At 47.2% G+C, this 24,044-nt stretch overlaps 1 long non-coding RNA gene across 2 annotated transcripts; it reads left to right on the top strand.

The window, feature by feature from the left end:
- The first annotated feature begins 1,379 nt into the window (after positions 1–1,379).
- On the top strand, positions 1,380–6,483 carry LOC102375133. 2 transcript variants are annotated; one of them, XR_323931.3, is made up of 3 exons: positions 1,380–1,445; positions 4,962–5,039; positions 6,036–6,483. It is a non-coding gene; the product is annotated as an uncharacterized LOC102375133 (long non-coding RNA). The 2 variants fall into 2 exon arrangements; XR_323932.3 differs by lacking the exon at positions 1,380–1,445 and adding an exon at positions 3,733–3,766.
- Positions 6,484–24,044: the final 17,561 nt, after the last annotated feature.

Below are 24,044 nucleotides of genomic sequence, written 5' to 3'. Positions count from 1 at the left end.
GGCTGTAGCTAACATCCAATGCTTGGAGGAAGGAGAAACACCTCCAGTGATGGAGATTCCAAAACTTCCCTAGGCAGTCTATTCCACTGCCTCGTTGTTCTAACAGTAAAGAAGTTTTTCCTGATATCCAATCTCCTTGGCTGCAGCTTAAGCCATTGCTCCATATCCTGCTTTATGCAGCAAGAGAGAAAAAAAAACGTTTTCTCTGTTTCTTTATGGCAGCTCTTCAGATATTTGAAGATTACTATCACATCCCCTTTTAAGCACCATTTATGCAAGCAGAAAGTTTCCAATTCCTTCAACCTCTTCTCATATAGCTTGCCTTCCAAAGCCTTTATCATTTTCATCACCTGCCTCCAGACCCTCTCTAGCTTCTCCACATTCCGTTTAAAATGTAAAGCCCAAAACTCTAGATGAGGCCTAATTAGAGTCAAGTAAAAGGAACTATCACCTCCTGTGTCATGCACCTAATGCTTCTGTTGATGCAGCCCAAAACTGCATTTGCCCTTTGTGGGCATGTTCAGACAAGTGCGGGCATGCAGTATGTGACACCGTAAACACATTTGCAGCACCACATACTTCACAGTCAGGTATTCTCCAGGCTGCAAGGGCATGCTGCCCATGCATGCACTGCTCCGGGTTTTTTTTCTTCAGATTTTTTTACCCCTGAAACCAGAGCAGCACACACACAGGCAACATGCACAGCTGAAAAGCAGAGCCGGGCTACCTGAAGCCATGCTGCAACTACCAGCTAGGCTCCACCCAGCAGGATCACCATTGCTGCAGCCCCAGAAGGCCCCCAGGACCACAGGTAAGCCTCCTCTACTGCCCCCAGGCCTGTGTAGACACATCACACTGAAGACTCATATTGACCTTGTAATCCACCAAGACTCCTAGATCCTTCTCCATAGTTCAGTCATTCAGCCAGGTGTCACTTATTTTGTATTTGTGTTTTTTGTTATTCCTCCTGAGGTGTAACATCTTGCATTAGTCAGCATTGAACTTCATCCTGTTCTGTTCAACATGTTCTGTTCTTACTGAGCTGATGCCTGTGTCATCATTCCAGGGACTTTAAGTCAAATCCAAATCATGTTCACCAGGTCCTCTATTTAGGCAGTGCAGAATCTAAAATTAGGTGTCTTGAGTAAAAAGAGCCTCTAAATCCCTGTTAAGCATATAGAGAGAGGCAGTTGTATAAGGCTGTACTGCTTCAGACAATCACCAGAGGACTTCAGTCTTCAGGCTGTAGGTTGCAGACAGAGGAGCCTGAAGGCTTCAGATTACTGATGAAGAGCCTCTGTGTCCTGTTAGGGAAGAAAGGGGGTGTGGACTCAAAGGGCTATATAAGCCTGACTCCTGGGCTAAAGAGCTCAGTCTTACCCAGAACATAGAAGGGAAAGCAGCTCCCTGAAGCAAGGCTGCAGACTCACTGAGAATGACAGACAGTAAGATAACCCCACAGGCTGGCAGGGAATAGCTAGCCAGTAGCAGAAGAGTTTGCCTGGGGTATGAGGACCCTGGTGGGGGGATTTGTTATCTTATTTGTATTACTTTATGGTTTTGTCTGCTGTTTCTGCAAGACATAGGATGTCTTTGATGGGGATTAGGGAAGCCACTGTGGCCACCTGAGGAAAGTGTTCCAAGTTTGGTTTACTAATTTAGGGAAGACTGGGATTGGGACCCCTATCTATTGAGAGTGAGAGAGAGAACCCATCTGAAGACTGCAGACTGGGAGCCAGAGGGTGGAGTCTGGGCTCAAGACTAGGGTCTGAGGACTAGAGAGAGAGGGCTTTGGCTACAGACTGAAAGAGAGTGGAGTGACTGAGACCAATTAAGATAAAATGCCCAGCAAGAGGGTTAAACACAGGACCAGGCTGAGGTGGTCCAGTGAGCAGCATGCAGAGAAGCATCTAAGGAGTTACCTTAGTGGTCTGAGGGAAGCCTCCCAAATTTATGTTAACACCAGGGCATGCAAGTGAAGACAGGTCAGTGCCAGAGAATCCAGAGTGCAGAACAGGTTTGTGGTAGCCACTAGAAGGCATTGCTGTTGCCTTCAGAGGTGAGGTCTCATTACACTTGTCTGAGGACAATCCAAATCAATAAATTAGGCACTTGGGATGCCATATATTCAATTGAGACAGTTAGCCAGATCAGAAGGGTGATCCAGTGTGCAAGAATCCAGAATGGAGCTGCTTAGACCAAGCCAATAGGAAATGCCAAATGTATGTGTGTTTGAGCTCCTGCCTCCTCATTCATTTTGCTTAGACACCTAATGCCCTCCTGAATTTGTACACCTAATAAGTTCCTAGTAGCCCAGCTTCCTCCAAAGAGGTGGAGGGTGCTTACACCCAAATTATTATGTAAGTTGATGTTTAGGGGGGCTCTTCTTGGAAATGAGGCAGAACTTAATATACTCAGGCCAAGGAAGGAGTAGAAACTGGATCTTTCCTGGGCAAGAGCTCTAACCACTAAGCTACTGTGCAAAGGTTGCTACCAGCTTTGTCCTGTCAATTTCAGTCAAGTGTCAGGCATAATCTGTGGATTTATGTAGAAGTGAATCTAGATAGTTGCTCCTGGTTCTGGCCTAAATCACTAGTAACCCTATGCAGGAGTAGGCACTTAGCTGCTTGCTGCTGAGCAGAAGCCTAAGTCTAGAAGCCTAGCAAATTTTTCAGTCCAAAATGGAAGTGCTTAATGAGTATAGAGACCTAAGAGATTTTGTGACTACTGGAACAGGATTGTGTTTTGTGGCTCCAGTTATAAAATTCCATCATCCTGTTTAGTCTCTTATGAGAATCATTTGGATCTGGCTCCAACACATCGATGTGCCCACTTTTATCTGTTTGTGTGTATCTGCCAAGATGGGCACATCCGCACATGCACTTGCAGCAGCTCAAATAGGACTGGCACAAAATTGAGTCAGTAACTTTTGTCTCAGCACTCATGCCCAGACATGCACTTTGCTGTGGGGAAAGCTGAGCTACTTGGGGCAAAATAACCCTGCCCAGCTCCTCCCAGATCTGGAGTCAGAGGAAGCTAGAGCCTGGGGCCAGCGCCTGTGCTGTTCCCAGCAGTATAAAAACATGCCCTGGTGAGCAGCTCAGGGCTACTTGCCCTCAGGACCTTCTGGGGGAAGCTAGCCACACCCTTTCCTGCCTCAGACTGCTGCTATTGCTGCTAGCTTGGTCTCAGGAGCTTCTAGGGGGAAGTTGCCCATGCCCCTTCCTGCTTTGCTGCTGTTGCAGCATTGCACCCCAGCTTCTGCACTCCTGTTCCAGCCTGCTGCCAAGCAGCAGTCAGGGAACAGCCTGAGGTGGGGGCCTGTGCTGCCTGCAGACCCCTCCCCCACCATTCCAGCACCTAAGGGCACCTTGCATGTCACAGCTGCCTCAGCAAGCCACCCCCCACCTCCACCTTCATTTTCACCTTTATCTGAAACACACCTTGGGTGGCTGACCTGGATAGCTGCTACCACTGCTGCTACTTCCCACCCTCAGGAGAGGGGAGTGGGATTCCCTGCTGCATCACCTTGCACCACACCTGAGCTGGATTACTTCCCTAGTTGAGTGCTGGCTCCTGCACTCCCTCACAGCTGCCTCCCCACATCTGAACCTGTGCCTTGTTTCTTGCCTGCTGCCCTGCTGCTAAGTGCCTGCGTGAGGGTCTGAGGGGCTCCTGGACTGAGCTTCAACAAAGCCCCTCCACCTCTCCAGCCATCGTTTCCATCTGCCTCAGCAGCCTCCCCTGTGTGTTTTGCCCTTGTGTGGTAAGTCCTGTGGTCCACTCCCCCTGCCCTGGTGTTTGTTGTGTGACTGAGTAAGGCAGCTCAAGTCTCCCCAGCCCTTGTCTGTGTCCCCACCCAGTTTTTCCTATGTAGCTGTAGCTCAGTGAGCTTCAGCCTCCTTCACCCCCTGCCTTCCCCCACAGCCCAAACCTGTCCCTATTTGATTCATTAGCCTCACTGTGAGTTTTGATTTTCTTGTTTTGGTTTCCCTCTCCCTTATGAGAAGCAATGACAGGGCAGGAGCCTTCGGGGGGGGGGGGGGGGCAGATGCCCCCACAGAACTTGCTGCAGCCCCTGCTGTGGGGGAAGATTCCAGCTAGGCCCCCAAGGAGGTGCATGTCTCTACAACCCCCACCCTGGGGGCAGAGTCCAACTGACCCTCTCCAGTGGTAGATGAGCCTGTAACCCCTGCTGCAGGGGCAAGAGGAACTCTAACAGGGAGTTAGTTGAGCCAGGGTGTCTCCTGGCCAGGCCCCTCCCTGAGGGGCTCTCGAGAGTCCCCGCCACCACCATCAGGGACCCCGGGCCAGGGCAGTAAGAAGGGCTCCTCTTAAGCCTCCTCCACAGCTGGGGGTGGAAAGGGCAAGGGCCCCACCCCCAAACCTAGACCACTGGTGCTGAGGGGACCAGGTGCACTACACTCAACCTGTCCCTAGCCCTGGCCCCACCAAGGTGGCCCCCCAGCAGGAGAATGGCAGCTATGCACAGGTGGTTTCAGGGCAACCAGTAGCCATGGAGTCTGGACCCTCCACTGCCAGCCCTTCCAGCTTGAGTGGCAGGGCTCCCTTTCTGGCACTCATCTGCAGGCATGGAGTGAAGTGCCAACTATCTGAGTAGAAGAACCTGCAGTTTGAGACCTGGGTGCAGGCCCTGGCTTGGGTGGTGGGGGGGCCCCAAAATCATGGCAGCCTCCCACTTTCATGGCAAGGGGGGTTTCTTCCTTGTCTTGGAGGCTGTCACACAAAAGGCAATGGAGAAGAAGCTTGTGGTGGAGGGCAAGTGCATCCCCCCAAGCCCCTAGAAGAGCTGGGCCCCTGGGTGGTCCTCAGCTCAATCCCACCCTACATCCCCAACTGGACCCTGCTCCCCAAGCTCCAAATCCTGGGCCCCAGTGGTGGCCCTCTCACTGGGGTGCCAAGACCTCAGCCTCTGTCACATGTGCTCTTTTTGTCGCCAGGTCATGATCCAACTGGTGACAGGAGTGCAGCTGGTGGAGGCCAATCAATGCCTTGTAATTCCCTTTAAGGGGGCCCTGGTGAGGATGTTTTTATACACTGATGGACCTACAATGCTTCTGGTGCCATGCCCTGGGGCACATGTGTCATGAGTGCCCCATGGTGGGGAAGGTATCTGTGGGTCTCACTAGCAAGAGGGGTACCCCTGGCACCCTTCCCCCTTGGGTTTCCCTGGTACCACAGCCACAACACCCAGCCCCCCCCACCATGAACTCAGGGGACCCCACCCCCCAACCAAGTTTGGCGGAGTCCTAGGGAGGGAAGCAGCAGCTGAGGTGAGAGGGAGTAGAGCCCCCCTGCTCCAGCCATGCCTCTGCTGCAATTGCCCAACCCCCACCCTCTCCTACCGGAGCTTGTCCACCTGAGTACCACCCCTGTAGGCAAGCCTATAACCCCCACTGTGGGGGCAAACAGGACTCTAATGGGGGACCAGGGGACATGGCCCAACATGTCACTCCTGTCTTGTTTTTGCCTTTGTTGTCCCAAGAATTCTGTTGCATCTTTCACCCACTGGCCCCACACAGTATGGGCTATTAGTTGGTCAGTGGGCCTTAGAGCCCATGGTACTTGAAGGATAGAAATAGACAGGAGCTTCTGGGGCCTGGCCAATTGGTATTGGGATACTAACCCTCATGCCAAATGGACTGCTGAAGCAGCATCCCAAAGTCACTTTTTAAAATACCCCAAAATCCATGTTCTTCCACCATTTGGAACAAAAGACCACTATATTATACATGCAGAGAGAGAGAGAGAGAGAGAGAGAGAGAGAGAGATCAGATGGGCAATGTTTTATTGCTATATTTACAATTTGAAGCAATCTGGAAGCCTACAAGTGTCTATCATTATAAAATAAATCCTAAATATCTATATGTTTTGATGTTTTCTTTTGGCTTTCTTATCACATGGTGGGTGTGTGATGGAGGATGGCAAGGGGTGTAGAGGGATGTGGGGGGATTTTGGGGTGTTGAGAATTAAATTTTGGATGAATTAATAAGTTGGGTTTTCTGTTTTTCAAGCATGCCTAGTCTGCTTAGAAAGCAGCCTTGAGAAGAACAAACAAACCATCTATAAGAAGATAAGGAGCAAAGCAAACTTCCTGTCTCAGGAGGTTGTAAAACAAGCAATTCCTCACCATCCATCCAACTGCATACCTAAGCCTAAGATGTATGTAGCCAAAAGACTGAGTTTTCATGAAGTCAACAAGGTAATTGGCTAAACAGGCTGTCAGAGGCACCACAGCAGTTTGTCTGGATAAAAAGGCAGTGAAGACCATCCCTGACGACATCATATGCCATCAGCTCAGGAGAAAACTATCGGTGTCCCTCCCATAAGATCATTGTGTCTAGAGGCACCATGACTGGCCAGTGTGACTGAACCCGAGCACCAGTGGATTGCCGTGTATGTATGAATGGTTTTAGATAAAGCATTGCTTTTTCCCCCACTTGATTTGTGTGTGACTCAATAAAGATCTTGGTTGCTGAACCCATGCGTTGGTCTTTCATCCAGCATTAAATGGTTTACCCACATTCTCCACCAGATAATCTTTTGGGGTGACACTGCCTCCTTCACCCCCTGCCTTCCCCTACATGTTGCAGGTGACCCTGCAAAAAAGTTCATGAGTTGCCCTTTTAGGGGAGACCATGGTTTAAAGAGTCACCCTTATGGGGGAAGACCACTGGTTGGAGGAAGAAGCTTCCCCATTGTTTTGAAAATGTTTAAGGAAAAGTCTGGGTCTAACCAAGGAGCAAAGGACCTGTCCAAGTGGACTGTTAGGGAGGAATCTTAAATTTAAAAAAAAAAAAAAAAAAGGTACCTGTCCCTGAAGTCTGAGTGCCTTTCACGGACATGATGGCTTAAAGCAGGCTTGTAAGGCATTCAATGTTTTGGTTACTGCCACCAAACCAAAAGTAACTAAGAAACTGATTCAGCAGTTGAAAAATCCTCACCATCAGCCCAGGGCTGCAATGTGGCTTTTATGGCAGGCTGTGGAAAAGAAGTGCTGTTTCATAAAAGACAGAGGAAAGTGAAAGCTGTAAGGCATTTGTTATACAGAGGGAAATGTGAAAAGTGTTTAGAAAGAGTGGCAGTGAAGGAATTAACAGATTGCATGCAAGAAAGGGCAGGAGGAAAGAATAAGAATAGAACTTAAGGAAAACCTGTTCTAAGAAAAAGTTGTTACCTGATCTCTCAGTGCCTGAGATAATACTGTGGTTTGTTTAGGCTAAGTACAATAACTTTTATTCCTGGTCCAATAAGAAGCCAGTAGCAGAGACAACTCCTGTGCTAAAAACTGCAAATGTACAGAAATAGAGCCTAAGGAGCCTAATGAGTGAGTGTCTTTACAAAGATTGTTACGGTGTTGGTGCAAAACAGAGGGTGTGAGCAGTGTGGTGTGTTTGTTTTGTGTACATTGCAAGGTAAAGAGGGACTGCTGAAAGTGTAAGTGTGGGCACCCTCATTAGTAACGAAGTGAGAAAGGAAAGGTAAGAAATGTTTTTGCTACTAGGAATAATATGGAAATCCAAGAAAAGAAAGTGTTAACAGCTTGTTAAGGCGCGCAAAAAAAAAAAAAAAAAGTGTGTGAGAAAACTCAGTGTCAGCTATTAAGGCTCTTGCTGTAATTGATAGAGTTAATCAGGACAAGCAAACAAAGGCATTTCTTAATGTGCAGGTAAAAAATATTCACTAGAAGCTAAAATAAGATAGTAATTCATAATAAACAGTTTAAATCGGGGAGTGATAGTACAAATGCTTAGGGTGTGAGTGAGTTCCTGATTTAGGATTTGGTCTATTCTGAAAACAAAAGGGAAAACCTAAAAATGGACAATAAACTTCAGAGCTTTGAATGTAGTAACAACTGTTGTAGCTCCTGGTATAGTAAAACACCCTGAAATTCTAAGAGTTATAGCAGGAGGAGTAACATGATTTTTAGTATTAATTTGGCTAATGTCATTTTTTGGTTATTTCCTTGGCACAAAAGTACTACTATAATTTGAAGTTGATGTTCATGAGAACAATAATATTGTTTTATCCAAACACCTTAAACATTTACAATGTCGCAGCAATCAAAATGTAGAAAAAGTTTAAGTAAAAATTATGAGGGATAAATTTTCCCTCTAAAAGAAACTCATTTCTGAAATAATAATTTGGTTAAATTATAACAAGGGTATTGACATCCCTCAATCTCACATGTAAGGAAAAAAAATGTAAAGATCTCAATTCCAGTTGCCAAGTAGTACAAGACCATTAAAAACAAAACCAAAAATGTGGATGATCCTTGTCATTTAATATGTATATTTAACACCCCCCCCCCCCCCCCAAGAATTGCAATGTAGTATGCATTGCCACTGCATGTTGGCATTGTAAATATGAATAATGTATTACTGCTACAGATTCCCCAGCCTCCCACCTGGCTCAAGACTCCTGCTGCTGCCTGTCCCCCCACCCACCTGCAGCCTACTGTCAACAGCAACTGGGGTGCTGGGGGCCTTGTGGCAAAGCCCCCCATGCGGCACAGGGCAGCAGGGGGCCGGATGTTTCATCCCCGGTCACCTGGCACCCATGCCGTCTCTGCCGCAGTGAGTGGCTGGGACCTGGCTCTGCAGGGCATCACACAGCACTGTGTGCTTTCAGGCAGCTCCAGACTATCACCTGGGGCACCATGCCACTCACAGGGACTGCCTGCCACACCAGCCTCGGTCCTATGTGCACATAAGCAGCCTGGACTGATGGTGCAGGGCCTGTGCGCACAGGACCCAGGGCAACGCAGCAAGTAGCCTCTAGGAGTGGCATGGGGCTCTAGGTGACAGCCCAGAGCTGCCCAAAAGTGTGTGGAGCCACACAGTGCCCTGCTGAGCCAGGCCATAGCCACACGATGTGGCAGAGGTGTGCCAGGTGGCTGGGGATGAGCCATGCTTCCCCCCACTGCCCTTTCTGTGGGCTGTGCCATGAGGCCCCTAGCACCGTAATCACCACTGCCGGTAAGCTGCAGGCAGGTGAGGGGGTGGGCTGGAGCCAGGCAGGGGAGTGAGCAGGAGGCTGGAGCCAGTTGGGGGGGCCCAGCAGGGGCTATGCAGTGGGCAGGCAGGGTACCCACCCCTCCCAAGCTGCCCCTGCCTGTGATCCCCTACACCGTCCTCCAACTCCCCTCCCACCCAACTTACCTGTCACAGAGCTCAGGTCCAGGTCGCAGCAGCCTGTGCCACTGCTTGCCCTGCATGGGAAGCAGCATGCTTCAGCACCGGGCCAAGAGCCAGCTATAGAGATGTTCTGGCTGGCTAGCAGAGCATCTCTGTGGAGGACCCAAACCTCCAGCTGCCTCAGGGGAAGGTCTAGGACCTTGCCCTTCCCCACTTTTTTCCCCTGGGGTATCTTTTGGTACCTAGATCTCCAGATACCAAATTGTGACTCCCGCGCTGCAAATATGCACTGTAGGGAACTTTTTTTTTTTTTGTTCCCAGCATAGCTCTTGCAGCGTCTCAAACTGGTTTGGGATGCTGCAAGAGGCACATGCGTGTTCATCTGGATGCACCCCATGGGTGCATCCCAACAAGCTCACATGTGCATGAGCTCGTGTTTCCTGTGGGACAAATAGCAGCAGTATATCTGTGCTGCTGCTATTTGTCCTTGAGCATGGCCCTGAGTGCACACTCTGGTGCATGGCAAATTGCCCTGGCTAGCCCTAGCAGCCTTACCTGGAGCCCTGGGGGCTTTCCAGAGCAGCAGCAATGCCAAGCCGGACACTCAGAACCTGGATGGCAGTAAGAGTGTGGCTCTGGCCAGCCAGGCTCTGTTTTGGGTGGCATGCACTGTTGCTGCATGTGTTGTGCTTTTTTTTAGCTGCAGATCTCCAGTGTCAAAAAAATCACTACACTGCAAATTAGCAGCACGGTGAATGGGTGCATGTGTGCCAGGTGCAGTTTGTGGTGCCTCAAATGGATTTGAGGCATCTCAGACTACGCATGCATGCTCATCAAGACACCAGTCCATGAGGTGATGCACCTCCAGCAGCAAAGGGACAAACTTTGGCCAAAAAGAGCAGACCAAAGCCCTCCTATTACAAAATTATTGTAGACTGTTAATAGGATCTGTGATAGCTTTTCATAGAGTTTACAAACTGGGCCAAAGCCAAAAAATGTTCATAACTAATAATCCAACTTGCTCTTATTCCAATTACAGCTTCAGGAAGGTGTTTATCAAAAATATTATCCATCAATCCACTACTGCCTATGAGTTTCTTAATTCAAATATCAAAAGACAGGACTCAAACAGAGAAGTCAGAACTTTCTGGTTCTGGTTGAACATCAAAATCCTAGCATGTTTCTATATAGATGAATGTACATCAAGTGTATTATCAAAACTGCAAAAATAATGATACTGTAGCTCAGAGATATGTTAATGCTGCCTATGGTGAATGTCTCTGTGGTTGTCCTCTACAGGCTGTATTGAAGCTTATGCCAAGAAGCACTTAGACAGAAAGTCAATAAGGCTGCTTCCAGTAGCAGAGACACTTGCATTATTTACCAACTCTTCTGAAACTAATCTGAGGTATATTTTACATGGATTAACAGACAAAAAGGATTAGTCTAAATATTGTAAAATGAAATGTTTTATGACAAGATTAGAGTCAAAAGGAGTTCAAAGCTATTTTATCACATATTTATATGGAGCTATACAAGCAAGAACCAATTTTGACTGAAAACAGAGGCCAGATTTTTTGAAACTTGGGTGCCTCAGATTTGGTTCTTAGCTATGCATCTAAACAGACATTTGTCTGATTTCTTCAACAGTTGGGAATCTGCAGTTGCTCTTGAAGTAGTAGGTGGTCAATATCAACAGATAGGTAACTTTTACTCGGATGACTGATGTGGATATAGCAGCCTCAATGTAAGCATCTGTGTTTGAAATTTTGGTCTGACTGCGATTTAAATTATTTTTCCTTATAAAAAAAAAAAGTCATAGGCACAATCATGCCAATAAGAACAATATTTATTCTTTAAATAGCATTATATTTAAATAACTTTGTTGTGGCTCACAATTCGATGGTTAGCTTGGGGCTTGCATCTCCCAAAACTAAATAAACTAGGAGCAGAAATAAGTCTGTAGATTACATTCATAGGATGTGGGGATTTTGTCAAAAACATAAATATATCTTATATTTATTACATGGCTCTATATAAGAATATATCTTAAAGTCAGCCTTAGTTGATAGCAATAAATGTTTTGCCCTAGAAATGACCTAAAATCTAGCAAAAAGAAAATAGCAGCCCCAAATAGAAAATCCTAGCAAAATAAAACAAGAGGAGAGTTCCCATCCAAGTCATTACCTATAAATCTGATTTTTCTTTGCTTTGTGTCAGACACTTAAGGTTATTTTGTGGTTAAAGAGACCTTTACGAGAGTGATTAAAAATAAAACTTCCTGCAAGAGAGGTGCCACAAAAGACTGCAAAATCACTTTTGAAATCATTCATGTACTCTGAAAATGCAAGTCTCCCTCTTCATAAAACATCTGTACATAAGTCTCTTCTTGCTATCGTGAACCAGATCAATGGAACTATGTCAACTGACGAAGTCCCTGGAGCTGATTTACACCAGCTGAGAATATGGCCACATGGGTTTATTATGGAAATTTGAGTAGAAGCATTTAATTTTAGCACAACATCATATCATATGGTGATAAGGTCACGGAAGCCTCTGCAAAATGGAAAGGAGAGGTGCAATATGCTTCCGTAAAATATTATTGCCATGAAGTCCTCAAACTCATTGTGTCTCATGAGTTTTTATAGGGACAAACCCAGTGCCATGTATAGGGGCAGGTGAGCAGGACTAGCCTCAGGCACCAATTTAGAAGGGGGCCTGACTTAGCCCCCCAGAGGGCCTAGGCTACCAGTTGCTGCACCTGGCATGTGCCAGGTCCATCCTCCAGCCATGGTAGTCCTAGCCTGGGCTGCCACAGCTGCAGCAGTAGCAGCTTCTGCCAGTTTGCAGAGCCCAGGCTGGGGCAGGTAAGAGTCCATTCCACTGCATGCCCCGTCTCCTGCTCTCCAGCTGTCAGCACAAGGGCATAGCAGGGCAGCTCTGTACCCAGGGTAACTCCATGATACCCAGGGCTGCACTGGCTGCCATGGTGCTGATTGTATTGGCACAATCAACCACCACTGCAGGAACAGCTATTTTTATACTCCTCCCCCCTACAAAGGCGGCTGCTGGGCTGATGCTCTGGTTGTACTACTGCTTTGGCTTGCTTGGACTCTGGGGGCACATGGGTCTGGATTCTACTAGACCAGTTTCTTGTAAAGATTGTAAAAAAAAAAAGTGGGGAGCTGGTTTCTTTTACTTTCCCAGCCTATGTAGTCCCCAGGAGCCTGTGGCACTGCCAAGGGTAGACTGGAGCCAAGTAGGCCTGGGAACTGCAGAGGTATAGCAGTGCAACTTCATGCCAAGAGCAACACCGGCTCATAGGTGCTGCCTTTTTTTTTTTTTTTTTTTTGCTAGTGGGTGCTTGCAGACTTTTTTTTTTTTTTTTTTTTAAATAGCACTTTACTTTTAACTTGCTGCATTCCTGTGCTGAGCCCCACACATGCCCAGAAGAAGCAGCGCGTTACTTCTACCCAGCACTGCAGTATATTTAAAGATCGGGCACTTTAGCGGGGCTTTTTGGCCCTTTTATATAATAGCTGATCTATCAGCTTTAACTAAAAGCGCCTGAAAGCCCCACTGAAGCATCTGATTTTTACAGACACTGCAGAGCTGGGTAGAAGTCACATGTTGCTTCTTCCAGTAAAGTGCATGGGGGGGGGGGGAGTTAACATCTATAAGCCATTCTGTGGGTGCTGAGCACCTGCTAATTTTTTTCAGTGGGTGCTTGAGCCCCAGAGCACCCTTGGAGTTGACACCTAATCACAGGTTCCTGCTGTGTCAACTGAACCTGTACAATCAGCTGCTGCTTTTGCACTCCCCATAAAGGCTGCTCCCAGGGCTGCTGCCCTGGCCATCCTCCCACCCCCCTCAGTTATACTGTTGGGTCAGCATAATATCCCTATTTACCATGCACACACATCCCTGGCTATCCCAGAGCACCAAAAGAGCTTGCTATGCTTCTGTTCATATCTTTTGAAAATATAGATGATAATAAAATTGACTAAAATTTCTGCTATGGAATCATCTGTAATACAACAGATCAAGGTACTTGAAACTTTTGTCTCAGATTCTGATTGGTACTGAGCTCCACACACCTGGCTTCTTATAAATTATGTTGAATGCTAGGAGGAATTAATAATATGCTCTCCAATCCAAAAGATCCCGTGTGGATTGTGTTCTGTTGGTTTGGGGTCACAATAAATCTTTAGCTGCTGTACATAGGCTGCCATTGGTATCAGAGACTCACACAAGAGCATAGTTATTTCTTTTTAATAAAGCAAAGGAAACATTTGATTTACAAAATCACTATAATTTGATAATATTGTTATTAAAATATGTGCAGCTGGCCATTCCAACCTAAACCCAGCTTTCTCACCAACAGTGTTCAGCACTCCTAGATATCCTTTAGATTCAATTAGAATGCCATTCTCTGTGCTTGAGTCTTAGTCTGAACCTGAACTGACCACATGTGCAGTTCAGATCATTCCAAAAATCCCACATTCATGTTTGATAGATCACTAATTGATATTAAATGTTACAGTCAGGGATGTACCCTCTAGCCCCTCTAAACCAATGATGGTGGATGCCAGTAAGGGTATGAGAGGTCATTCTAGATCAGGGGCAAGCAAAGTCTGGCCCACGCTCTAGATTGGGCTTGTGGCGAATTCCATTTCCCAGCAGCCCCTGCTTGCCTCGCTGCAGCTGGTTTCCACTGAGATCCTAGGAGTGGTGGGACTGTAACAGTATGGGGCAAGTTTTTCCATGGAGACTGGCTCCAACAGCTGTGAAAAGGTGCACAGCTGGGTGGGGAGCTGCTCCAGGACTGGGATCTTGCAGCAGTGACAGCATGGTCCAGAGCCAGGGCAGAGTTGCGATCAGCTGCCTGCATGCCCAGGCAGGGGCATGCAGGCAGCCAATCATTGCTTTGCCCCAGCTCTGGACTACACTGTCACCACTGCAAGATCCCAGCCCCAGAGCAGCTCCCTACCCAGCTACATGCCCTGGCAATGATGCTGGGGCCAGTCTCCATGGAACCCTTGGCCCTGTGCTGTCACTGTACCGCTGCTCCTGGGGTCTCCATGAAAACCGGGCACAGCAGTGCAGACAGGGGCTCCTGGGAAATGGAGTCTGGCCACCAGCCAGATCCACCATTTTTTCCACCCCTATGCTAGATAGATATACCTTGTTCATATGCTCTTCCTCTGAAGCTTCCACTTCTGCCACTTTCAGAGACAAGATACTGGGCTAGGTGTGCCATATTGGGTCTGAACATGGGTCCCTTTTATGCTCTTATGTTTCTGTGTTCTTAAAATATTGTTTTTACAGTTTCCCTCTGTCTTTGAGACCCTGAGATTTTTCTTTTTCAGTTTGACCTGAACTAAAAACATCTGTATTTGCTGGTAAGAGTGCTTGTCTTGACTAGTTCAGAAATGAATCATTAGGTCTAGAGGCAGATCAAAACCTAGTAGCTGAATGACAGGATTTGCAATGAGAGGCACTATTAAAAGGCCCTTTCTCTCTGCCAGCATGATGCTACTGAGAAATCACAGTGTGGCAGAACTGATCGTAAGTAAAGTCAGGATTTGAAGGCAGCTGGTTAAAGGGATTCAGTTACCATGGGAGATGAGGTTAGATGTTGGCTGAAACACTTGCATGGTGACGATGTAGTGAAGCAGTATTACTTAGCACTGAAAACCAGGTAGAGTTACAGGCTACTGAGTCCTTGATATTACGTTCATGATTACATGGGACTATAGATTTATCAATTTAGCATTGAGTGAGTAGACCAAGAATGAAGCAGGGTGTTCTGCCACTGCACTGCAGAGGGCAAAAACAGATATCTGAAGGGTGTGAGTGCTAGATCCACAGGTAGATCTGGAATGCTTGATTGTTAGATATTGTGAATCTGGCAGCCAGTTTATCACATGGAAATAGCAAGTCAAAGATCTATGAAGACTAACACTAAGATGTGGGACACCTGGCACATCTACACATGAAATGAATTCAACTGAATAAACTCTGTAGCAGTTTACACTGGAGTGTATTGCCCCCAGGCACCACATTTACATGTGCACATGGGACCACAACACATTGAGCTGGATTGGAGCCATGGCTGGAAGAGGGTCTTGGGGGGGGGGGGTCAGCCTGCTCTGACCTGACTCAACATGCTGTGGAGGGGCTGGTTGGGGCGCAAGGGTATTCCAGTTCAGAGCTAGCCAGAAGGCAGCCCCCACACTAAAGCACCCTCATGCCCCAGCTAGCCCTGTCACCATCTGCATGTGCACTGTAGCAAAGTAAATAACACCACCATAGATGTGATGACAAGTACTAACCGACACAGGCATTTATTCATTTACTTCAGACTAATAGGGCAGCACGTATTACATGCTGAGACTTTACTATGGAGCTAATTAAGTAAGTCTGCAGTAAACATTTCATGTAGATGTGCCCACTGTTGTGTAGAGACAGTGTTTCAGTGGGCAGTTACTGAGGGAGACATTCAGCTCACGAGTCGCAGAGGCATTATGGGGGTAGAAAATACACAGAACTGATTTTGAAATTTTCAGCTGCAAGCATCACTAATGACAGTAGTCAGATATAACTGCCATTAGTTTTCAAGGTGCCAAACTGAGATTAGATTTCAAGGTGTCTTCAAGGTCAGGAAAGACCTGAGATTAAATGTTCAATATGACAATGACAGTTTATAAAATAGGGATTTGGATAGATCATTGTTATACAAATTTAAAAGGTTGGCACTAGTACAGAGTTTCAAGATGAGCTATTGGGTTGGGATTTCCAGGTATCAGTTCTCATTTACATGAGCAAATGAATCAAAATGTATTCAAGAGAGCCTCATATGCAAACTGGCATACCATTTTATAGCTTCCTGATTAAGGAACATGGCACAACCTTGACGTTTTTCTGATCAGCATTTTCACTGTGAGTTTTCAGTGCAAGAGTTTAATCACAAGTGCTTCGCGTACAACAAAACCCAGCTTGCTCTGCAACAGGGAGAATGTCCAGTATTGTCAAGAACACTTGGAGGATCAAATGTTGAAATACTTTGTTGCAAACAGTGAACCATGATAAAGGGCAACAGCTGTATAGTATAGATCTTTATTTCACTTTAAAAGGGCAATGATCCTCATTTCTTCAAAGACCTTAGGGAGTTTCTTTTGCAGAATGTATAAAACTGGGCAAACCAGGTTGGAATGCAAGAACCAAGATGCTTCCAGATCTCTGGTAAAATAATATCATGTCTATAACAGGGACCAAGGCCCCTGTCACTAAGATGGGAAAGCACGTGCAGCAGAAGAGCAGGCTGTCCATCAGCTCCAAATGGAAACTCCTGTGTGTGGCTGGGGAGCCACAGGACAGGAAGTGGTGGGGTTCTGTAGCACCAGGCCCAGGGCCCAAGACTGAGTGGGCAGTATGCCCCTGCTCACTGTAGGGAGAGGAGCTCTCTGGAGAGAAGGACTGCTGGAAACAACACAGGAAGATACTCAAGCCACCCACAGGAGCTTGGATGAGAGGCCTCCAAGGGAGGTATGGCTTGCAGGCAATGTTAACCTTGCATAAGGGAAACTTTTTGTTTTGAAGCAGTTTGCTCATGTTTGTGTTCTATTCTGAACTTGATGCTGAAGAACCAGGCTGTGGCTATGGTGGAGGCCATGGAGGGGTGGTTGGTAGAGCATTCAGCATCAGGCCAGCCTACCCTCAGTCAGGGACCAGAGAGCAGAGGCAGCAAGCAGCTGAGCCAGGAACCAGAATGTATAAGTGAAGGACAAGGGTAGGACTGAGAAGCCAGGTCCATTTTGTGGTCCCAGGCTTAGAAGTCTGCAGCTAGAGTAACCAGTACACCGAGGCCAAGAGGGCCAGAGCCTATACAAGCCAGTGCAAGAAAATCTGGAGAGACATCTGCAAGGCATGGACATGGCAGCAGGACATGAGGAGGCCATTAAGATAGCCCATAAAGCAACTGGTGTTATGAGAAACTGATAGGACCAGAGGGCCATAACAAAGTGTCCAAGGGGCAAGACTGGGGCCAGCCAGATACCAAGGATACCAGCCAGTCATAGTGAACAAGGGTTCACTCTGGGACCCTGGGGCAGCCTCCCCTAACATCATCATAATACCATCAAAGTGTGGCAGGTGAGGAAAAGGGAGGGTCTCCCAAAGAGCTGAAGTGGAGAAGCAGGAGCTGTGTGGCCACCAGGGGGGTGTCAAGGCAGTCCCTGGAAAGTAATCCTGCTATAGTGCCCTTTGACAAAACCAGTTTTACATCTGTTAGCCCTTTATCAAGTTCATTCATTGAGATTCAGGACAGTCCCAGATAGACTTTTCAAATGAACTGGTACCATTTGTGAAGTACTTGGTAGGGATGTATGAAATTTCACTGGGTGTTTTGTTTCAAAGCTGTTTCAATACATTTCAAGCTCAAAAACAGTAAAATTAAAAGGCTTCAAAACAGCTTTGAAATGAAATGAGGGCACTCAAAAGGTTTCAAAACATTTCAAATTTTAAAGCCTGGCTTGCTTGTCTGTAGTGCTGGTCCCAGGTGGCAGCAGCAGCCTGATGTCATCCTGTGCACAGATTGGGAGGGCCACACCCCTTGGGAGAAGACTGGCACAGCCCCATAGCCTTCCCAGGGGACACGGGCCCATGGATCTTTGTGCAGGATGACAGCATGCTGCCACTGCCAGCAGGGGCCAGCAGCAGTGGCAGTCTTCCCAGAGCTCAGCATGGGCTGCGGCCAGCGCCGGTCCCAGGCAGCAGTGGCAGCCTCCTGTCATCCTGCATGCAGATCCATGGGCCCACACCCCCAAGAGGAGTCCGGCACAGCCCCACAGCCTTTCCAGGGGTATGGGCCCCCAGATCTGTGCTCAGGATGACAGAAGACTGCCACTGCCAGCAAGTGATATGAGTTTTCCTTTCAACTGTTTGAGGTGCAGTTTATCAGAAACCTCTTCACCCATCTCCTTGAAACTTAGCAGGCTCCATGCCCTCAGAAGGGGCTATGATCCCTGCAATTTTCATCTGAATCAGGCACAAAATGACAATGTTTTAGGCATTTTTAGGATTCCCCATTATAAGCTATGGGCAAAACTTCAAAACGCTTCAAACAGTTCAAATTAAATGAAATGGAACAGTGCTTCAAAACAAAATGAAACGATGAAACGAACCACTCTCCCTTCAAAATGGTGAAATGGAAGCTGAAATGAAACAGTGCTGTTTCATACAGCCCTAGTACTTGGTGCTTCTTCCCTTACAATTTAATTAGTTGTAGCTTAGTTGTGTGACTGAATTATCAGCCTTGAGTTGGAGGTTAGCTTCTTTACAACAGGTGCAACAGGCAGTGTTTTAGCAATTCTATTAGTGGTTCAGCATGGAACTTATTTCCAGGTTCCATGTGCTGGTGAAGTACTGCCATTCATACTACACTGAATTAGGGAATATACAATAGATAAATTCTATGTAGAATGGACTCATATGCACCTTTAATCAAGGCACCACAGAATCATCTGTAAGTTTTCTCAGATTATAATGAGAAGGAATGGTCATGTTAGGGACCTACAAATTCATGATTTTGCAAATTTTCCAAAATCTGGCATTGCCCATGAAATAAGGGTGTCACGGCGAGGTCCTATAGGAGGGCCGTGATCTCCTTAAGGCCCCTTCCTCCGTGCCAAGTTGGCCCAAGGGCACCCTCTGATTCTCGCCCGCCATGTCTTTGCTGTTCCAATATATTAGGGAGGCTGCCTTACATCTTCTTGGACACCGTTACTTCTGGCCCCATTAACTCCCGTACTCTTCGTGGGTCCCTCTCTACAATGGGTGCTTTGAGGGCACCCTAGCCTTAGGGGCTATGCGTGGCTCCAACCACCCCTTATACCACGCCCCAAGCCTCGCAGCTGGAATAGACATTGGTCTGTCACATATACACTCTCCCTCTCTGGGGTCCTCTTCGTAGCACTGCCCTCTCTCAGGGATCCTCTGCACTGTTGCCCTCTTTCTGGGGCTCTCTCACGTGCTGCTGCCCTCTCTTCGGGCCTTCTCAATAGTGCCCCCTCTCTGGGGCTTGCCACGCCCGCACTAGGGCTTCTCAATAGTGCCCCTCCTGGGGCTGAGGTCTATGCACCCTGTACACTGCACCCTTACTGGTGCTGGGGTCCCCACGCTACTGTGGGTTCCCTATGAGGCCTCCTCCAACCCCTTATAGCCTCACCCAAACCACCGGTGATACCACAACAAAGCAAAACACAGGCCCCTAGGCTACAACATAACTTAAAGCCGCCCAGCTAAGTCACATGGCTCAGACATCTTAGAGCTGCCATCCTTTACCCGGCTTGAGCTGTACCTGCGGTCAGGCTTCTCCTCGTATCATTGCTCCAGGAGCTCCTTTCTCTCTGGCTGCTGGCAGGGAGCTGCCCTGGCTTTCTTCAGCTCCTGGGCTTTATAAGAGCCAGGCCTCGCCCCTTACAGCCAGCTGACCGCTGGCAGGTGTGGGTCGTTCGCTGCCTCCAGTTGCCCTGGCAACCCGCAGGTGGGCTCCTTATTCCCTGCTAGGGCTTTTTCTCTAGCAGTTTCTCCTCTTTAGGAGCAGAGCACCTCGGTGCTCTTTGACAAGGGTAATGTCCATGAAATTCATGGAATCCATAGGGGAAAAAAAAGAAACTAATTGAAAAGAAAATGCCAGCTCCTTAGAGGGAGCCAGCAGTCGGTGAACTGCAGCAGCTCAGTGGGGGAGGTGGGGCTGCCCACTTGAAGAGCTGCAGGCAGGATGGTTGACAGCCCCACCCCTCATCACTGATTGGCTGTGAGGGCTGCCTGTCATTGGGCCCCACCCTTCTCTACCAATCATTAGTGAGGGGTGGGGCCACTGGGGCCCTTCAGCCAATCAGAGGTATGGGGACGGGCTGCCACATTCTGCCTAGTGTTGCCTAAGATAAACAAAGCTGGGAAACATCTTGAAATGACCCACCAGAGTTCAGGAAATAAACCTATGATGGACTATAGCCAGGGTAGGCAACGTTTTTTGGCCGGAGTGCTGAAAAAAAGCACAGTGCCTACCTTGGAAGGTGCCGGAGTGCCAGCATGCAAGAAAAACAAAATGAGGGCAGGGGGTACATGGCAAGATGCCCTGCTTGTGCCCCTACCCCCAGCCCTGCTCCAGGCTCCATGACTATCAGCAGCTACCCAGAACCCAGGCCGGCTGCAGCTGGGAGGCTGCAAACAGCTGCTGCCTCCCTGGCCCTGGTCCCAGCCCCAGCTGCCTCCCAGACCCGGCCCCGGGCAGGCAACAGATACCGGCAATGCTCCCCACTGTGCTGCCCTCACCACCACTTCTGCAAAGCAGCATGTGGAACTCAGAATGGCAGGGCACAGCAAGGTGGGGGGGTGCAGAAAGCTGCTTACTGCTCTGAGCTCCCCGATGCCCTGGCTACACTTCCCCTGCAGGCGTGGGCAGCAGCGAGGGGCAAAACTGCGTGCTGCCCACGCTGCTCCCATGCACACAGGGTAAGTGTGACCCAGGCAGCTTGGTGCTTGCAGCAGCAGGCAGCTTCCCTGTGCAGCCCCTCTGTGTGCTGCTGCTCTGGGTCACACACGCTGCACTCCGGATGGCCCAGGGGAGGGCAGCAGGGCTGGGAGCAGAACGCGTGCTGGGAAAAATGACCTCATGTGCCATGCTCGGCATGTGTCAGGGGTTGCCTACCCCTGGACTATAGGCTTATTGTATAGGGTTAAAGAAATATGATGCAGACAGAATAGAAAGAATCCATTGGAGTGCAAAGAAGTGGAGGCCTGGGGAGCATGACTTATGAGGAAAGGCTAAAAGAACTAGGATTATTTATCCTGGAGAAGACTGAGGGGAGATTGCATACACTCAAAGTAGGGCTGGAAGTAACACCCGTAGGTCATCTAGTTCAACCCCTTGCCTCAGGCAGGATCATCCCTATATAGGCTTCAAATATTTGAATAGCTAAATAGGATAGAAATGGGCTTTCCTCCATGGTTGTAGAGGTCAGAACTAGGAGCAATGGCCTCAAGCTGCAGCAGAGGAAATATAGGTTGGAGATTAAAAGGAATTTACTGACTATGAGGGTGGTGAAACATTGGAACAGTCTTCTTAGAGCAGTGGTTCTCAACCTATTTACCACAGTGAGCCACACTTGCAGCTCTCAGTGTGTTATGTGGGCTGCACCCACACAACTTACTTTCTGTATATCCATTTAAAAATGTTTTAACAGGATGTCATATGGGCTAAAGCAGTGTGCTGACTGAGTCGCATACAGGCCACAGGTTGATAACCACTGATTTAGAGAGATTGTGGAATAACCATTCTTGGAAACTTCCAAGACCAGGTTGAACAGACATGACTAGGATGATTTAGTCAAAAATGATCCCGCCTAACCAGGACACCTCATGAGGTTCCTTCCAGCCCTTGTTTAATATAATCCTATATTTATATTTCATAATTGCTTAATATTAATACCTCACTGTATTTATATACAAAGTCTGTATCTCTACAGCCTTCATTAATTGGCTGATTTCGTATGTGTATTATGACAAAGTTTTAAAAAAAGTTAGTGGGTACAGATTTACATATTATTCTCCAATCCTAATATAGAAAAAGGCAGCATTTTTGCCTATGGGCTGCTCATAGTATTATAATCAATCAATAGCAATGTAAAATCCTTTAAAAATAAACAGTTTGTAACAGAATTAAGTTGTTGAAAGAACAAAAATCTGTATTCACAAAGGACTTCATTACAGTTCTGCCTACTCACCTTAGCAACAGAAGTAAATGTTAATAATGTGAAAAATTAAGTGCAAGTTTGACATTTTGGTGTCATGTTTCTCAGCATGAATAGCTTTTTTAAAATAGCATCAAGCATGATACAGATTTTTCCTAATACTGCTGCTGACATGAAATGGCATTTAAGAGAGTTTAGATGAGCCAAGCTAAAAACTAAAATTTCTATCACAAAACTCCCGGTTTCACTGCAGTTCAGACACAGGTCTCTGAAGTTCTGCAGCTCATTAAGCATTTCAATCATGTTCAGCAGCTCTCTGAATTGTTGTCTTTTCAGTACATCATTTTTTTTCCTCTAATTATATTGATTTTAGCAAATTGCAGTGTCCTTCTGTGATGATTTTCAAATATGTACAGCAAAAACTTGGTGTGTGAGAGGAAAAGCAAACTCATACTGCTTTAGTAAGTTATTTTATGCCATTAAACCTTTCATGGAGCAAAACTGAAACTTAGAGATGAGAGATGAAAATATTACCATTATTTCAAACACAAAAAGCATCTTAGTTTCAAAATGAATACAGCCATAACCCACCCATCACAGAAACAAAAAGAAAATTCTTTATTATCTGGAGTGCTGGCTCTGTTATTACATTTCTAGTTTATTTTCAGTGTAACAAGGGTATAATTGCTGTAGCCAACCTTACCTGCAGTGTGGAAGTATCGTTTCCAGAATTCAAGTTCCAGCATGTAGTGTAGCCTGACCAGTCTGATAAAAAGGATCATTGAACAGCTTGCACAGAAGGAAAGCGAACAAGAAAGAGCCTGAGTCTGTACCGCAGTGCTCTGGGGTGTAAGGTGCTCGGGTTCTGGCCTCAGTTCCCAATGCTGTTTATCCATTCTGTCCAATGACTACTTAATGTCAATGCTGTTTCTACATGTTTTTTTATTACAGAGGGTCTAGGTCCCTCAAAGGGCAGCACTCATCTCATTATGCCACAGAGCCAGGTTCCCTCTTGCTTGCTTTCCTTCTGGTCCCATATATTTTTTCTCTTGGCCACTCAGTGGACCAGCTTCAACAGAAGGAATAAGTGGTGCTTTAGTCTGCCTCACCCATGGCCCAGTGATTGGGGAATTATACTAGTAAGTGGGTGAGGGGCCTGTGCAGAGGGTCTAGAAACTGGATGATGGAATCATAGAGAAGTAGGGCTGGAAAGGACCTCCATAAGTCATCTAGTTCAGCCCCCTGCCTGAGGCGGGATCATACCTATCCAAACCATTCGTATACAAATCCATTGCCTAACCTATTAGCAAAACTACACAGTCACCCCTGACATACCAGAGATAATGCCCTAATCCGCCATAGAGTAAAGCAGGATAACCACAGTGGCCAATGACCCGCTGCTGCAAAATGTATTAAAATAGGTTTGAGAGATGCAAAGAAGAGAGCCATGCACTCCACTGCAGAGGAAGGCAAAAACCTCCACAATCCATACCAACCTGACCATGCAGTAAAATGCCTCCCTGACACCAAATGTGGTGACTGGTCTGACCCTCTTCTTTACCTTTCAGGTATTTGAAGACTGCTATCATGTCTCCTCTTAAGCACTTTTTCCGCAAGCTGAACGTGCCTAGCTCCTTCAGCCTCTCCTTGTATGGCTTGCTTTCCAAGCTATTTATAAAATTTTTGTTTGCTACCCTCAGGACCCTCTCTAACTTCATGTCTTTTTTTAAAATGCGGAACCCCAAATTGCACACAATACTCTACATGAAGCCTAACCAGTGCTGAGGAGAGAGGCAGTCCTCCTGTGTCTTAAACCTAATGCTTCTATTTATTCATCCCAAAACTGCATTTGCCTTTTGTGCACTTGCCTGACACCATAGGTTCATATTAAGTCTGTGATCTACCAAGACTGCCAGACCCTTCTCTGTTGTGCTGCCATCCAGCCAGGTGTCACCCAGGCCATCCCTAGGGGGGTGCGAATCAGGGAAACTGCCCCAAGCCCCGCGCTTTGGGGGGCCCAGAGCCAGGCAGAGTAGCCGTGGTGACTCTGCGATGCCACCGCCAGCTCCACATGCAGCCGCTCACTACCCCTTCTCCCCCACCACTGGCACCGCCACCATCAGTGGAG

This window comes from Alligator sinensis, unplaced genomic scaffold (genome assembly GCF_000455745.1).
Source record: "Alligator sinensis unplaced genomic scaffold, ASM45574v1 scaffold1012_1, whole genome shotgun sequence".
In the NCBI taxonomy this organism is placed as follows: domain Eukaryota; kingdom Metazoa; phylum Chordata; order Crocodylia; family Alligatoridae; genus Alligator; species Alligator sinensis.
This window is presented reverse-complemented; position numbering and strand designations above follow the sequence as displayed.